Genomic DNA, 18,221 nt, shown 5'->3' with positions numbered 1-18,221 from the left:
TATTTTGATTAGTCTACGAACGTTATGCTTCCAGTTTTGGACAGAAAGTATCTGTTTTAAATTGTTTTTAGCAAAATGCATAAAGAAGTGACTTATATAAGCGCCGTTGTTCATTAAATCCGTCACAAATAGTTTGCGTTACGGAAATGACGAGCTGTTGCGGTAATGATAGAAAAAAGTGATAGAAACATGGATGATATTTATGTTTGTTACACAAAGAAAATTTCGGAACAAAACAGTGTAGTTTAAACACAAAGCGCAATTATAAATGTATATGGAATCTGAACTTTATTAAAACGAGCATATTCATCACAAAAAATCGGGATTTACAATCATTGAATTCATATTCTGTTACGACTATTGTGTCGAGAATTAATTGGTCGTTAGATTAAAGTGCTAATGTGCCTATTACATGTGTATTTAATAGGCACATTATACACTATGATATAATGACCAATTAATACTCGACACTATAGTCGTAACAGAATATAAATATCATGTTTATTAATCCCGATCTTTACATGCGTGCAACACAAAAGTACAACCCACAAATCCTTTTTATATCAAAGGATAATGATACATGTTTAAAGATCATATTTATCTTTCACTGAGAATCTGCAATTCAATAAAAAGTAATTATAACTAGTTCACGAAACTATAATATTTTCAAAAATGGTAAGTGTTGTATCACTTATGTTGATGTTAATCAAACAACAATTACCTGACAAGGAAGATCAGCCCCGTTTTGTGGACCTACGATGCTGTCGACATCCATCAGTACGGGATTTGCAAACGGCTGGAAATAAAGAATAAAAATAGAACAGTCTGCAAAAAAAAATAATTAGAAACAATACTGTAGGCAATACTATCTGGTGTCAAAATGAGTCAATCTGTTTTTATAATAAATATCGAACATCAAATAAGCAGTATGCACTATTTGCAAGGCGAAATGCAGATACTTAAACTGACGACATATGTTTTCAATCTCTATAAATCTTATTAAAAAATAATTCTTCATGTATTTAAGGTACTAGTTTGTTAAACAAATATGTTTAACCTGGACATTGAAAATTGTTGTAACCGGTTGGTAACATGAACAATCCGGTAAACAGAAACAACTCAGGATTTTAACATAATGCACATTATTGTATTGTTATTTTAATATATAAATGAACATATAAATTAATGTACATTGTAATATATAAATAGACATAAAAATGGACATAATAATATATAAATAATAACATAATTTAGCTCATTGTACATTATTGTGTTGCCGTTGTTGTTGTTGTTGTTGTTGTATAAATGAACTAATTTAGGACATAGAATCTTTGGGTGGGATGTAATGAAGTTTGAAAAATTGATTAAGGAAGTATGGTTTCATTTCTCCAATGTAGTTCAATTATCCGGAACATCTGTTGACATGGTCTTTGTCTTGATTAACAATTTGGCTCGTTTGTCAACATAACTTCAAATCAATACATAATTCAGATATGATAATTATATAAGGGTAATTGCAATTTCCCAAGATACATAACGATTCATCATACACGTTCGAATTAAATGGTTCTCGTAACCGATTATAGAAATGTTAGGTTTCATATTACCAATGTGGGTTGTCCATAACGAGCATCTGTTTGTATGATCAAGTATGCGAATGAAATGAGGTCTCCTGTTCCCAAAATGATAATTGTATATTGCACTCTTCTGCTGTGACATTTTGGTAGGTGCATAAGCGACCCATCCAATCAACAAGGGTTATTCGAAGGGGTGGTTTTAGAAAATTGGGGGAAAAGAACAGTTTACCAACCAAGAATGGGATAAGACATATCTAAATTTTATGTTTATTTTCAGGAGAATAAAATGCTGTGTGGTTGTTGTAAGCATTCATTCTGCACCTCAGATCTAGAGAACACTCTGATAGACTGATAGTTTTGAATCACTTGGTATTGTACTCTACTTAAGAAAAGAATAAATAGCACTTAGAAATTATTCAGAGATTTGTATTCTTTAATAAAATAGTGTTAGAATAGTGACTTTGGTACATGATTCTTGACTGAACTCTTCCGCTTTCTTTGACAACAACCTGAAAGAGTACAATACTGTGTCTAAGATTTAAGGTGGGGAAGGGGCGTAGACGGCCAATTGTAAAAGTCAAGTAGAAATTATTGTGCAAAAACGAAATGGTTGTTTTATACTTTGTAAGATAAATTAAGTCATTTACTAGTAGACAAGAGGTAGAAATTTGATTGACACCTGTATTGTGGGGTAGGCCCATCGGAGACGAAATTGATTTTATTGATGTCAGGAGTGGTCCGCCGGATGTGCAAGAGGATAGGATCGAGATGTGCCCATATTCCAGGAGGGGAGTGTTTCAATTCGTCCTATACGGTTGCGAAAGATATATGCTTGGATTTGAAATAGGCGACACCGGTGTGAATAGAAATTTGGCGTTTTGACGATTCGAAATGTACACTCTGAATCTCAGATGCATATTTACATTGATTGTTGTCTGATAAACCAATATGTTTGATAACCTCATTATCTGTTATATTTTGTTTCAGTTGATGGAAGCCTTATATACTGGTGCTTAATGTTAAATTCATGTCTTGCAAGTCGTGAAATCTCCTCATGAAATTCATCAATGAGCGTTTCTATAGTTCCACTTTCTTAGCTTTTTAAAGTCATGTTTGATTTCTTAACTTGCTTTTCGCCATTCAAGGTTATTTCTCTTTCAATTTTGTTGTTCTTCCACATTTTCCATTAAATGATTTTGCCAGTATTAATGTTACTCTTCACGACATAAGTTTGAACAAATGCTTTGTCCTTGCACTCCTTGCACGTGCGGTATATGCAGGATATTGAGTTTGTATCGCACGTGATATCTTGCATTAAGGTGCTCAGATCGCGGTGTTCGAACGCATCTTCACTTGCAAGTTTATTTAATTTTAACATGGGATTTTCATGAATTTTGCAAAAACAAGTTTCGCGGTCTTTCTCAGTGGCTCGTTTTATCCAAAAAGGCTTCAACCTTTGAAAAAGACTAAAACTGATGTTGGAGCTGTTTTCATAAAGAAAATTTTTGTGCAAGTTTGTTAAACTATCATTCATTAATCGAATCTGCTTTTTCACTTTTCTTCTTGTGATGGTTGATTTCTTTCCGGCCTTGATTCTCGAGTTTTATCATCTCTTTCAAAGAAGTCTGTTATGTTTTTCTGGAAAGCTGTGCTTCTCTGTCTTTGTGGTGTGTTTGTGTGCACCCGTATTCTACTCTCTGAAATCCTGGTTGCTTTTTTGGCAAAATCCCCTATACCGTATTGGCGTAATACTGCTTTCTTATATATCAATTTTTTTAGCATTCTCTTGTTGGCGGTTTCAGCTTTTGAATACCTCTTTCTTGTGTTATCTTTAAGTATCGAGTACATGGTAATGGCGGTCTTTATCTTCGCTATATCGTTGATTATTCGTTCCACTTCATTATCAATTTGACTTTCAGTGCGCTTAATGTTCATGTTTTTTAACCTGTAGTACCTCTTCTTGTATATATCTTTTATGCCTCTTTCTGTGTTGAACGTTATTCTTAATTTAAACTGGTCTCTGTATGCTTTCGATCTATTTAAATTCTTTTTTCTTCGGCCTCTGTTCCTGTTCTGTATCTCTCGGCTTGGCCCTGTTCCATTGTCTGGTGGGGTAGTCGGGGGTGTCATGGTTAATTTCAATGCCGCCGTGATCTTTTTCGTTCGATCTCTGCAGGTTTTACTGCTAATCTTCCATGCACGTCGCTTTGATCTTTTTTCTCTTTCGGACATGTCTTGAACTTATTGTATATTTCCCCGTTCATTCCTTTTCAAATATTGCTCTCTTTTTTTTTGCTTGTACTTTTCGTGTTTTCCTGTATCATTCCTCTGTCTTTTGCGCCATAGCGCCGACCTTTCACCGCTTGTCAATGCGAAACTTTCTGATTGAGAATAGGGTTGCTACAATGAAATATGTAGAAAAAAATTGTCATTACCTAAACGGTGCATATCTATCATTTTTTTAACAATTTTCGCACACATATATTTTTTTTACAATTAAAATAATAATATACGGGCCTTTTTAAAACTAGGTGAATTATTTACACGAACTCTTTATGATGACAATTCATTACAAACTATTTAGAAAATAAATAATAGATCAACTAACTCTTTCGTCAAATTTATTTCTACAGAATATCTTTAAAACATATGTTTCACATCTTTACGCTTATAGTTATACGTTATTTTATTCACGAATTGACACAAATTATTTTATTTACGTAACACACTTTATTATAATTGCTAATACGGGCAAAAAGCCCGCGAAGCGGGCGTTGACCGTTCATACATATGGAAATTTAGACATAATATTACATAAGAATACTTCATATGGATGCGTCTAAAAATATTGCCAAGCGACATATATTTTCGCGATGCTATTTATGACCTTGTACAAATAAAAAACACTTTGACATATGCTAAGTCACATGCAAATACATACCTCAGGAAAAATTATATCAATGACATCATAATTGTGTAGCGAATCGCACTAAATATTCTCGCATTATTTGTTTTTCTTCTCAACCGTTCCAGAATTAAGTCATTTCTCAATTATCTCCCCTGAATTCTTATCTCAGATTTCTGTCGAATTTATTTGCTTTGATCTTTTCGATATCTAATTGTTATTATTATCCTGACAAATCACAAACGCTTGTTAAAAAGGTATTTGTTTTAAACATTATAGTTGGTATCTCTATTCTTCCAGTATTATTGCGGTATTTCAATAACGACACCCTACTGTTTGTCAGAATTCGTGACGCATTTTCCATTTGCCCTAAAAAGAATGTGTACGTGTAATCATGAGCAATCTTCTGGTATGTTGTCGTTGTCATCCATTAGAAACACATTTATTCACAAAATTTAAAGATACTCCGATCTAACTTTTTTGTCTTTTATCTTAAATTTTTAATGTATTTACACCTCGTCTGCTCGCACTTTACCTATATCCCGAAAGGTTACATATCACTATAATAAGTTTAGGCCTTAAACCACAAAATGCGATACTTTTGGATTTTCGTACCACAATTTTACGTAAAAAATTTTCATTCGAAATCAACAAAAAACAAGACATTTATAAATTGTCTGTATTATTGATCAGATTTAAAGATATTTGTTGATTTTCCGTCTTAAGAAGCTGTTCTGCCAAGGCAAGAGCTGGACATCACACAAGCCATTCTATCCAGCAAAACTGACAGTTTTGGTTTACAGAAATCGACAAAGGAGGAATTCCTGAACTATTAAAGTTTCCAAGCTTTAAAGACAGTTATTATCTGTGGTAATCTTTATTTGTTCTGTTGGTTTACTTGGATGGAACATGTGTGAACTTTTATAGAACTTTGGAAAGTCTATATCTGTCTATCTTTAAACACAAATCAGCTATGGTATAATAAGATCAGATGTGCAAACAATGTCAAAGGGTTGTTAAATTAACAATTTGAAGGCAATTATGCTGAAAACATATGAAAGTTCCCATGCAAATTTAGTCTGTATATCGACAAGTGTCTGCCAATGAATGTCAAACTAGTAATACAAAACTTATGTAATCCAATTAAAATCACAATCTTATGAAATATTTGTAATATTTAAATTTTCACTTTAACTTATTTAATAATTTTAATTAATCATAATTAATAAAGTTTTTTAATTAATTTCAATTAACAAAATTTTAAAATAACTATTGCATATTGTTTAAAATAACTAGTGCATATTGTTTAAAATAACTATTGCATATTGTTTAGAATAACTAGTGTACATTGTTAGAAATACTTAAGGAAATGTGCAGTTTATATCACGCATTAAGCCCAGTTTTCACAAAACCACACCGGAATACTTTTTTTGTGCCAGGCGAGCTACAAACTCTATCATATTGATGTACTATAAGAAAACAGCTTACTAAGCTAACAAAGAATAGCACATTCCAATCTAAATTGTTTACCAAATCAAGAACGCAAACGTAAGCAGTAGAAACTTCTAGAAAGTTCCATGACCAAGGGTTAACAACTTTGACCCGAACAAATATAAATAAAGTAGGTGTATCAGCGTACCACGTGAGACCACATAGGATCACGTGAGAAACGTATTAGGAGAAGTCTGATCAGGTTTCAGAAAGTTGCATCTGAAAGGATATTTAAGAAAACACTGTGGGCGACTCACCACAGTGTTTTTCTGGATATTACAGGTGAGCTGTTGCTACTTATTTATTTTCAAACCTAAATTATTGTTTGCTGCAAATAAATATATTCATACTTAAATTATTGTTTACTACTTTAATTTGTTTCAGCTACATTCAATGTAGAGTATTAAGGAAAGTTGTTTGACTGCACAATATCCAAATAAATATATATTGTGTATTTATGATAATTGCAATTTTATAAGTATTATATAAGTAAAACAAATAGTACTGTCTTCTCATAAATAAATAATTTCTTTATTTTATGATTTAACAAAATAATGTTAATGCCTGAAAACTGTTAGTGAAATTGAACAATATTCTGTGTGATTTATTAATATATATTAAGAATCAATATTTATGCATGCAAATATTTATCTTGTTTAATAAATTAACACAGTGTTTTTCTGGATATTACAGAGAATAAAATGGGCTGTTTACACTGTCGACTTCTTTGATTATTTACATCTATTATGGATCATAGAATATTAGCGCTTAACGCTAATTTGCATAAATTGAAGAATGGTAACATTTAATGCTAATTGAAAATGAAACACTACAAATACAACATTCACTAAGACCGTAATGGACAGAATAATTAATTATTAAGAACTAAATAATGTATCGTACGTAAATGAAGATCCCGTTACCAATTACATTAAATGGAAATAATGAAAACTTCAAGAAACATTGAAATAACAAGTAAAAGCACGTACGATACTTACCACAAGTATGTAAAAGCACTAAGTACCTGCTGTGATCATTTTAGTAAGATAGTGTAATTCTAAACAGTAGCAAATAGCTTGTTTAGTTAATGCATAATGCAATTAATATGATTTCCTTTATATTGTGTAATTAATAAATTGGTTGTTACCTGTTAATCCATGATAAATGTTTTATGGCTAGAACAAAACCAGCATTGTTAATTTTGTAAAAGGTAATAAAATAACACCACTTTGTAATTTCATATACGTAAATATTCATGTACTGTAGGTTGATGACAGTGTTTAGTATTACTTATTTTGTAACTATTATTTTATGTGCAAATAAATGATGTGAAGTGTTTCGTATCTCCACACAACACCACATACCTTTTCATACATGTACTGTGTTATGTGTTATTTGAATGTTTAAATAAAAAAAATATGGATTACAACAATGTATATAACATGATGCATTCTAATATTTGCATTCAAAGTGTAACTATAGAGCTAAGTGTATGCAGTTTAGACTGTGATTTAAGAATTGCTACAAAATGGCTAGTTTTTTAGTGGCGACAAAATTTAAACTATTCAACAACAGTTGGCGAAAGAAAATTAGAAACCTGCCAGATACCTGTAGTTATTAAATATTTTAATTGCAAAATAAGAATGTTGTGATATTGTTACACATAATTATACATTGATAAAATAATAAGAAGACAATTAGCGGTGTTAACGTTTTCCAACAGTAGAAATCATTCTTCTGATGAAGTCAGTGGTATACAGACGACAGCTCCAGGTATGGCGTTCAATACGTTGTGTGTGTTATTTGACAGTCTAAAACTAATTGGATTAAAAAAAAATCCTTTCAAATTTGTCAATCAAAATTGATTTGACACATCACATGATTTTGATTATGTTAAATCAGTGTACTTTATGCTAAATGCAACTGCTTTAGCAAGCTGTCAAGTTGATTGAGACATTTGATGAAACAAACTGTTTCCGGGGTAGGACCAGTACTTAGTGTCTATACATGTATGACGTACCATGACGTCGCAAGTCTACAAGACCTACTAGGTAGAACGAGAAATGTACTTCGACGTACAATTTTCACCGACCAGTGTTAGCCAAACTGAAGACACCCAACATCTGTTGCTTTTAGAGATATTTGACATTGAATATTATTATTATTATTTATACCAAATAATGCGACTATCGACCGCTTTCTCATTGATATTTTGCGTATTTATTGACCTGGCGTGGCGGAAGTAACCTCTGACATATGCAAGTTATGGATATTACAAAATACGACCAACGGGGAGGTTATTATACTTTTTTATCCCGTTAATGTTTGGTAACTGTTTGGTTACCGTTGGGAATTTCCTACACAGTAATGCGCTGGACGGTCGTGATACTCCTCCCCGCATGAATAAATACCCACAATATGCTGAATAATTTTAATTTTAAAAAGGTAACAATTTATTTTATGCTTTCCGGTGGTTTATAGAGAAATATCAGTGAATTAAAACTGATAATTTCACTGTATTATCAGCGAAAATTATCGATAATTTTCAACGTTTATGTTAAATGACGTCATTTTTATGACGAAATGACGTCATGTTCTCAACAAAATTCTTTAGTTTAACTCTTAAACAATGCATATAAACTGTGAAATTAAGCATACAATAAAAAGAAAATGTGTTGGGTTCGGTGGATTATTGATTTTAATTCACTCGTGATCATATAAAATATATATTTTCTATGATCACTCGTGAATTAAAATCGATAATCCACCGAATCCAACAAATTTCCTCTATTGAATCTTCTTCAAATTTGTATATTATCTATTTCAATGCATTAAATACTTGACACTTCTATGGTTTTTTTTTTGCCATTCTGATATTTTTATTCATGTTGTCCTTAATTAAAAAAGAGATTTTAAACATTTATAATGAATAAATCTGAAGGAAAAGCGGCTCAATAGACAAGTGTTTTAATTGGCTGTTCAGAAAATGTGTACGTCGAAGTACAAACATGTATGTCAAAGTACAAATTGTACTTTGACGTACACACATATACTTTGAAGTGTATTTTATATTTGTATGTCGACGTACAATTGTTGTACTTCGACGTACATTTCTCTTTTTACCTAGTAGGTCTTCGTGACTTTCAACCCAAATGGTACGTCAAAGTATGTCTTTCGGGTTATCTAAAGAATGCTCCCACTTAAGGGATCAATACAGAGACCTCCCCGTGACTAAGCCAGTTAGCAAACACCCCATAATTATACCAAAGCCACCGAACCAGCTTTAAATTCTTGTGGCTAGAAAACAAAAACAAAATATAAGATGCTAGATCTTAAAGCTAGGAACGTGTAACTCGTTTTAAGATTGATTTTTTAAGATGCATTACTTAATTTTTGCAACAATTATAATATTTTTATAACAATCGTGTCCATATATTTATTAAAAATACATGGTAATCAAAAAAACTTAAAAAGCTTTTGCCCGTAAATTAGGCAGCACCTATAATCATATTATTAGAATATTATTGCAGCCGTCATTACCGAAACGATTGCATCATTATCGAAACGATTTTAACGTTTCGGTGATGAGCGTATCGGTAATGTTTATTTCTAGCATTTTTTTCATGTGCGTCTGACTGAGAGATTTGTTCACTCGTTACACTGCATGATATCAAGATCGAATATCAACTCATCATAAATACAAAACATGTTTGTGCTTTTACATATCATTTTGTTATTTATCAGGATACGGTAATGATGCGTAAAAAAACATACGGCATTACAATGCAAGCTTACCTATGCCTTTTAAATATTTCAGTTCATAAATTCGCGGCCTCGTTTGTTGTTAAAACTTTCGCGCCCAAACAAGCTTTTGCATACGTCATAAAACAAAGGTTACAATAAGCCATATATACCACTGGAAGAAAATATTAATAAAGTTGCGGTAATGACGGCAATTCTAGTGACACAAAACAAAATCATTTTTTCCATTTATAATTTTTAGACTCTATTACTGAATGAATATAAATTGTTTTTTAAATGCCCTGTACACGGACTAAATGCATAACCTTTATAAAACTTTGCTTCATTATTTGAAAAATATGCTTCTATAATTATGTTTTTGGAGAAGTGACAGCTGTTTTGTCCTGTATTTGTCGTGACTGGTGAGTAACATGTATTATTTAAAATGTTAAATAGATCCACTTTACATACAAACAATTTAAAACTATTAATTTAACAATAATAAATGTAAAATATTTTCAAAATTGCTCCAAAACTTCCATCGAAAACCATGCATGGCTCGAGTGACAAAAGTTTGGCAATTTTTATAGAAATACATAAACATGTTATGAACGGAGTGGTGTTTCCCTTAGAAATCCGTGATGTTCTTTTGGGCAGTGTGCACGGAAAAAGAATTCGTATATTGTTCCTTAATTATTTTATGTGTGCATGGCACAGATAAAGATGACTTGAGGGTTTCAGTGGAACATGTTGCCCACATGCTTTAACATTACTTCTGTAATTTATGGCATTCAGAACATTACAGTGAGATCATTATTATGTTAACTGCCGTATTCCTTTTTGTGTATTGGTAACGATTAACATTAATATTAAGCATAAGTGAACTAGCACTAGTCAATCGATCGATTAGAACGAATGATCACTCAATTACGAGTTAAACGAGTTCATTCAATTGCATATATTTATCAAAACTAATAATATTTTTACTCGGGTTTTTACCATAAGTCTACCAGTAATCGCAACCTAGACTGCGGCGACACTCATGAAATCGCGCAAGAAACTAATTTCCAGTCAATATACTGTATGTCAGTCAAATTACAAACATGTATGTCGTGTTAACGTAATGAATCCCCTTTCAGTTTCGTTTACTGATAAATATACCATAGTGTTAGTGCATGAAATTTTTAAATAGCATTAATATCATTAGTAAATGCCGTGTTGATCATACCAATCGTGTATTATGCATACAAGTGCAAGTGGTTACAGTATAGTCCATATACCAAGTCTGATTACTATGTTCGAATACTTTTTAATTTTTTAAGCGAGAACATTGTATTGTTCTGTGTTTAACATCAGAACATGTCTTCTGTTAATACAAACGCAATCTTCGTTGTTGATTTTGTTATATTAATACCAGTGAGTGTCGAATTATAAATATGAAATGCATAGTTATTGGTATACATATATTACGTGATTATTCAACGACATACGCCAAACAGTTTAACTACGCAATTTATTATCTTAAAGGTTTGCCATAATACTGTCAAGGCTGGGATCAATTGTATTATGCAGGTTCCCCTGAGAACGGCGGGAAATAGAGTACATAATGTCTATCCCCCGCGACAAGAGGGAAGTGTGTTCGTGGAAACTATGCCATAAAGGACCACGGCCGCAGGAATTGGGCCTTCCGCCACGAACAATGTTATAGACAATAAGTTTAAATGAAATATTTAATTGAAATTCATAAACTTATGTTAACAATTTAACAACATGTAAGACAACAATTTTCACCTAAATACATGTTCGGTAAGTTGCCACAAAATTGTCGCTGTTATCTCAGATTCGGCATATAATACAAAAGATAACTTAACAAACCACTAATCAAGCAAAACCGATCACCAGTAATAACGAACAGCTTTCAAAATGTAAGCCGCTTTGAAAATGTATCAAAACTGCACCAGTACACCACAAATAGTTCAAGTAGACTTTAGCTGTGTATTTATAGATTCAAATTTCGATAATCATATAGACACATGATCGATCTATCTTATAATGAATCTTACATTTAATCTTATATATAAAATTGAAAATATAATTATTTTCCCCGAAACTTTATGTACTTATTGTTTATATAATACATATCAGTACGAAAAACGTTTTAAAATTATACATAAACGTTGAAATGCATTGAAAATAATACTTCAGACAAATGGTTGAAGGCCAAACGCGTGGTCTACCTATCTTGAATATAAGAACTCATAAATAAATATAATTATGTAAACTTATTTTGATAAACTAAAATGTACATGCGACAAACATAATGTAAGAGGTGCTTATTTAAAAAGAGCTAAATAAAAATTACACAACCATTTTAAATACTACAATGTACATGCGACAAAAACAATTATAGAGGTACTTATTTAAAAAGAGTTAAATAAACAATTCACAAACACGTACAACAATTTAATAATTCATAAATTAGTGACTTACTCGGATGATGGACCAGCACATTTTTTTATAATGTAAACCATAAATGTAAACTTGTAAACCATAGCGCGACCTACCCTGTGATGCAACGAGCTAGTAAAAGACCGATTATTTGCACGGGCAGTGGTTTTGTACTTAGTGGAAGAGTCTATGTGTTACAGTAGACTGGGTAGGATGGATTATAAAATTGGGGTTTGGGTTTCGGTGGTCCCTTAGGAAAATAGCGTTTGCGTTGAATAAGACAGTTTATTCTTGAGCGAATGAACATTATTATGTATGTTTATTTCAAATGAGCTATAACTAGACGGTATATGATGTAACTTTTTGGCGTTCACACCTAACTACCTCTATAATCGAACACATAAAGTAATTTTACAAGGCGCACAGTCTGATGCTCACAAAATTATCGCTGGGCAACTAACGGACTCTATTTTAAGGTCTGTCCTCTGATACCTTAATGACATTTTCGCTGATACACAAACCCCATTAACGTGTTGGCCGATGTTTACTTTACAAATGAAATGTTGCTATAATGCAATCATACATATCTTTACAGTCCATTTTGGTATATAGATGGCTAGGAAGTGATAATCCCTACATATCTTAATATAACATGATTTGACGCTCAGTGAAAGTAAACAAACCTTCGCATCATGCACGTTCCACTCTTGGTATAAAACACTTATTGAACACGTACATGAACACTCAGTTGTTGTTTGTTTTTATCAAAGTATTGCTTGCTTGCAAATACCGAAAACTGTTTTTAACTTAAAAGCTTATACATGTGTTCAAATAATGTTCATTGATGTATTATACTTTGAGTATATTAGACCAATTTGAAATATTCGGATGTTGAAAAGATAACTGCACACGGCACAAATGGCAAAACCATTAATCCGCAAGTCTGTCAGCTGGCTCTTCAATATCGGTCGCTCTAGTCTAGAAGATCTTTTACACTTCAGTAGGTTAGGGCAGTTTCAGGTAATGTGTGAAGTGCTGTCAATTGCTCTACATACTTATTATTATGATTATCATACCTGATTTGTTAAGCGCTCTTTTCACACATAGTTGTGCATTCAAAAGCGTTTCACATGAAATTACATGACATAATTCAGTATATCATGCAACACAAGCATATAACAAGATGTATAACTTAATAGGTAAAAACATACAACACGTTTGAATGAATCATCTTAAAGTACTAGAATTAAAAATCAATTGATGGAATGTACATTCTATTGATAAAACGGACCCTTAAACAGAGCATGATACACTCAGATAGTTGTAAAAACAGAGACGTATCCCCTACGGTAGCAAAGCGGGTCCTACCCAGAGAGCTAAAACATGCCTTCAAAATAGAATAATCCTCCCTGTTAGGGCGAGGACATTGCTTGCCACGCCGCCGAAGGAGGCCGTGTCGATATCAGACCTAAGGTGACATTAATTCAACCGTGTAATGTTACAAGATTAAGAGAAACACAATATGTTCTGACTGGTAAAACATTAAAACAGCTATAAAAGAATATAAAAAATGTGTATTGGCAGGGAAGGGGTGTGATCGAGAAATGACAAGTGTGCGAGGCAATCCTCAATCACAAGTTCACAGAACTGAGTAACTGCCCCGGGAGACTTACTTCCTGTACACTTCAATGAAATAGTGTGTTTTAGTGACCGTTTAAAAGAACAATATGATTTAGAATCCCTGATTTCACAAGGAAGTGAATTTTAAAGAGTCGGAGCTGCTACTGCGAAGCTGCTGTCGCCAGAGGAGCCTTTTATATTTGATGGTATTTCTAATATTGTAGATTTGTTTTGTGATCTAAGTGATCTTCTTGGTTTATAGATGCTAAGCAAGTTTTTTATGTAAATGGGTGATTGATCGTTGAGTGCTTTAAAAGTAAGGCATAATCTTATATTTTACTCTGTGTTGAAAACAGGTCTGATGTGCTAATATCGAGAAGTTCTTGAGATAACTCTAGTTGAACGATTCTGATCCCTCTGAAGTTTATCCAGTTTGTTCTGTGGGACACCGTGTAACAGCCCATTGCAATAGGATGTCACCAGTGAGTTGACAAGTGATTTTGTGGCATCCTGTGTAATGTATTGTCTAATATGATCAATTTGACGTAGCTGTGTGTAACACGATTTACTGATAGAGTTTATATGCGCATCCATGCTCATTAATGAATCAAACATGGCACCTAAATTTCTGATACAGTCGGATGGTTTGCTGTTTGTGTCACCTGCAATAATGGAAACATACATCACATGTTGATAATTGTGTTTTGAGGAGAACACGATGACTTCTGTTTTTTCAACGTTCACTTTAAGCATGTTTGCATTCATCCAGGAAGTTATGTCTTTCAAGCATTGTTCTACGCGGTGTATTGTTTCAGATTGTGACAGTTTATCTTTTGGTTTGAAGGACCTATTGTATTAACTAGCATATCTCAATCAAACAATGTCTCTTTCAAAATGTTTCCGGATTAAAAATGTATAAATAATCGTTGGTACTTGAATTCGTGGTTCATCGGACCAACGAAATCCACGAAAATTCGTACCACACGAAATTTAATGGTTTTACAGTATATAGCTTGGAGTCGTCAGCCTAAAAATGATTTTGAAGTCCGTGATATCTGCAAATTGCCCCTACTTGCTTTGTGTACATATAATATAATTTGGGCCCGAGGACTGATCCCTGGGGTACACTAACGTTCATTAACACAGGATTTTAGAGTTTTCCATCAATGCAAACGGTCTGATATCGATTTTCAAAATAAGATGTGATTCATTTAAGAGGCTTTGCTGTGATGCCTTTTTTAAGTCGGTGAATTAATGTTGAATGATCTATGGTATCGAACGCAGCTGATAAATCTAAGAGAACTAGGACAGTGACATTTTTCTAGTCTAGAGAAAGATGAATATCATTTTGAACTTTGATTAAAGCAGTTTCAGTCGAATGGAACTTCCTATATGCAGACCGGTGAACTTCATGAAGGTTATTTGATTTCAGGTGTTCTTCAATGCGATTTTCGACTACCTTTTCCAACACTTTTGATATGAAAGGCAAATTTGAAACTTGCCTATAATTTTGCAGAGTGTTGTGGTCTAGATTTGGCTTCTTAAATAGAAGTCGTATGTGTGAGCTTTTGAAAGATGCTCGGACAGTTTCAGTTTCTAAGGACAGGTTTATAATCTTGGTTATGATTGGTAAAAGCTCATGTAGGCATAATTTGAGTAGCCTTGTTGGAAGTGGATCGAGTTCACATGATTTATTAGCATATTTATTTATGATTTTTTCAACTTCTCTATTGGATGCGAGTTTGAACTCTGTTAGTTTGTTTTCAGACAAACATTCGACCGCGATTACAGCGCTTAGATTTTCTTTTGGTTTTGAGCTGATGTCATTTCAAATGTCTACGATCTTGTTTATAAAAAAGTCACTAAAATTCTGAGCTGATTCACTAGCACTTTTGCCGGTTGGTAGTGTGATTTCCGATGACCCTTCTGATAAGTGTTTGGTTATCTTTTGCAGACTTTTTTGTTCGTTTCCACAAGGAGATACTTTGTCAGAATAATAAGTTATTTTTACTTGCTTTAATATTTTATTAACGACAGCACATTGGTTCCTATAAATATCATGGTCAACTGTCAACTTTTTTTTCCCGTATTCGTTCTAATTTTCGTTTCAGATGCTTTGCATCGTGGAGTTCTTCAGTATACCATGCGCAGGTAGGTCTCAAAGTGATTGTTTTTAAGTGTTCTGGGGCATGTTTATAAATTAGTGAAGAAATTTCATTTGTGTATGCATCGGCTAGCTCATTCACATCTGCATACTGCGATTTCTTTAGTGTAAGCTCTGAGGTGGAAATATCCGATTTAAAGGATTCTACATCGATAGAACGAAGTTTTTGTAATGTTACATTTTTCTTGATTAGTGGAGGTTTGGCTGCAACAGCCTGGAAAAGAACTGCAAATTGATCACGTGACGCTTTTCCTGTGTTGTCAGAAAATCCCGGATCTGTGATTTCAATGTTTGAAATGGTGTTTGCAGATTCCCGGGTAATAACAACGTCTACACAGTTACACAGTTAATGCACCAACCCTATATTTACTAAGTAATTCAACTTACTGGCAGTATATATCAGCGCTTACATTAATCTTTTGAAATTCCTTTCTCCCCTCAAGTATCTCATTAACAAGAGCATAATTGAGCAAATGAAACATATATAACGTACCGTCGAAATAGTTCAATCAAATGACTGCCATATTAACTTTTTCATGCATGTGTACATGTTGAGTATTATTATGCTCCTTCAATATGCTATCCTAGACCGATCGTTTCTTAAACCCAGCCTTATTTGCTATTCGTAGGCAACATCAATGAGCGCCGCGTGTGACATTTTTTTCCTGTATTATTTCATCATCACCGTGTCAGTGGTGCAAATTAACCGGATTACATAAACACAGACAGGTCAACGATGCTTGATTACTTTTGTTTACGATCACCAGACATATCATCGATGGTTTTGGTATATAATGAGTAGTATTATTGTATTTCCAGACCTTGTGGTATTTTTGGTATTTTGGTTTTTAATGTATATTTGGCTCGAGCAATGCTCGCGCTGAAATTGAAATACGGACCATGTATCATATCAAAGTGTCAGTAAAATACTGCGTGGCTAATACTACTCTACGGATTCGACATGGAACAATTTAAACGACCATTTGCAATTAAATGCTAACGATTCTGTTTTGTTAAACAGTTAAAAGCATTACTGCGAGTGTCTCAACATATATTGTCAAAGTATTATGGTAGAATCTATATGAATGTCACAAAATGGACAAAGTATGCGTACAGTTGGATTACTATGTTAGAATACTTTTTAATATTTTAAGCGAGAACAATATTTAAATGTACTGCGTTTAAGATCTTCTGTTTATAGAAACGCTATCTTCGTTGTTGATTTTCCTATATAAATACCAGTGAGTGTCGTATTATAATTACGAAATGCATATGTTTGATAAACGTGTATTAAATAGTATGTATGTTTATTTCGAATGAGCTTTATTATTTATAATACCTCTATAATCTAACACACAAAGTAATTTTACCAGGCGAACAGGCTGATGCACAAGAAATAATAGCCTGTAGCAAGGTCTTTCCTCGAATATCTTAATGACATTTTCGCTGACATACAAACCCATTAACATGTTGGCCGATGTTTACTTTACAAATGAAGTGTTGCTATAATGCAAGCAGACATATTTATAGTTACATTCCATTTTAGTATATTGATGGTTAAAAACCCATATAAAAAACATGTAATAAAGCACTACGGCAAATCACTAATTTACCACAGTGCTTTATTAGTGAGCGATTATAGTGATAGAAATGGAATGCAAATCAGCTAATGGCTCACTATTAATGAATTACTAATGAATCACCCTTTCTGAGCTGGCTGTCAATAAATTACTAATGTATCACTATCAATGGAGTACTAATGGCTCACGCTGCTTTAATGAATCACTAATGTATCACTATCAACGGAGTAGTAATGGCTCTCTCTGCTTAAATAAATCACTAATGTATCACTATCAATGGAGTACTAATGGCTCACTGTTGGCCTAATAAATCACTAACGTATCATTATCTATGTATTACTTATACACTTTTGCACTTTAAATTAACCACTAATGTAGGACTGAATTGTATCTATTTGTTTTCATTAACGGCTCAATGTGCTTTAATAAATCACTAAGGCACCATCATCAAATGTATCACTTTTAAACTACTGTACTGTTTTAACCATTTCATTGCATGCAGGATACACATTAAAATATACCACTATGCAAAAAAGTTGACTATTTGTCAAGACGTTTTTTCAATTTTTTCCTCGCATAGAAAATTTTCTCTTTTACTGCATTATAAAGGTCAGCAATCAGAAATGTACGGAATACCGTCATTGCCATCGTGGTTACACATTAAAATCGCGAGGACGGGAGAGTACCATGACGAT

General features: G+C 33.0%; 1 protein-coding gene across 1 annotated transcript in view; it reads right to left on the bottom strand.

The window, feature by feature from the left end:
* Window positions 1-721: 721 nt before the first annotated feature.
* Window positions 722-18,221, bottom strand: part of LOC127850569 (plexin-A1-like) — a 314,190-nt gene continuing 296,690 nt past the window's right edge. Inside the window, exon 2 of the transcript XR_008035353.1 lies at window positions 722-796. The gene's annotated coding sequence lies outside the window, so the exon portion shown is untranslated. The remainder of the gene's footprint in view (window positions 797-18,221) is intronic.

The sequence above is a fragment of the Dreissena polymorpha genome, chromosome 11 (genome assembly GCF_020536995.1).
Source record: "Dreissena polymorpha isolate Duluth1 chromosome 11, UMN_Dpol_1.0, whole genome shotgun sequence".
Classification (NCBI taxonomy): Eukaryota; Metazoa; Mollusca; class Bivalvia; order Myida; family Dreissenidae; genus Dreissena; species Dreissena polymorpha.
Note: the sequence above shows the minus strand (reverse complement) of the source record. Positions and strands in the feature narration are given on the sequence as shown.